Here is a 986-nt window from a genome sequence, read left to right as displayed (position 1 = left end):
CTCCAGGATCGCCCCATGGTGGCGGTTCCCCAGGATCGCCTCATGGTGGCGGATCCCCGGGATCGTCTCACGGTGGCGGATCCCCTGGATCTGTCTTGATCCCCGCTCCCCCTAACTCATCACTGCCAGGGATGCTCCCCGTGGCTCCGTTCGGTCCGGATGCCGCCTTCATTCCTGGTAGACGTGCTCCTGTGGCCTTCGCCACCAGAGACATCGAGCCTTGGTCCGCCAAGAAGTTGAACCGGGTCGCGGTCATCTCAATGAAGATCACGGTCCTGTTCCCTGAGTTGCCTTTTCGAGCTGAATGGATATTTTCTCGGACGGCGGACGCCATCCCGAGGGCCGGGTACCTGGATTCGCTCGTCACCAGACCTCTCGTGGAAGAACTGACAAGTGCTGCCCCGTGGGATACGCTGGTCACTACACCGGTGGATCCGGTTAGCTTCAGTGGTGATGTGCGTGGGCGACTCGGGGTATTCGTTCGTGCGTTCCAAGATTTCGTCTCCAAGCACCGGGTTGCTATATAAGAGGGCACTCACCGGTTCCCCATCTCTCGGAATCAACTGCAGGGTTCGACTTGGTTGGCTAACTTCAACAAGCAGCGTGGTAACCGACGTAGCCATGCTGGCCGAGCTTGGAAGAGAGTCCTTGTGATCCTCGTGTTGGCAATCCAGGACGGTTGGTGTGACGTGGATATTTTGTTGGATCCATCCTTCTTGCATCTTCCCCGACGCGGGGATAAGGTGGCTTGGTTTCCGGGATCCGTATCCCGTCAAGCCAACTTGGAGGATCCCAACCTCCATCGCCCAGAACCCACGAGCCTATTGGAAGCCTTGCGAGAGATCGACGAAGCCGAGCCTTGGCGTATCCAGTTTCGCGGGGACTTGAGCCAACACCCAGGACGCCAGATCCAGCGTCTTGTGGCAAGTTCTTCAACGTTCAGCCCAGACTACTGATCCTCATCACTCTTTGACGCCACGCCCTTA

Source organism: Phytophthora infestans, genomic scaffold, assembly GCF_000142945.1.
Source record: "Phytophthora infestans T30-4 supercont1.26 genomic scaffold, whole genome shotgun sequence".
Taxonomy (NCBI): Eukaryota; Oomycota; class Peronosporomycetes; order Peronosporales; family Peronosporaceae; genus Phytophthora; species Phytophthora infestans.
The sequence above is the reverse complement of the archived record's forward strand: the minus strand, read 5'-3'. Positions refer to the sequence as shown.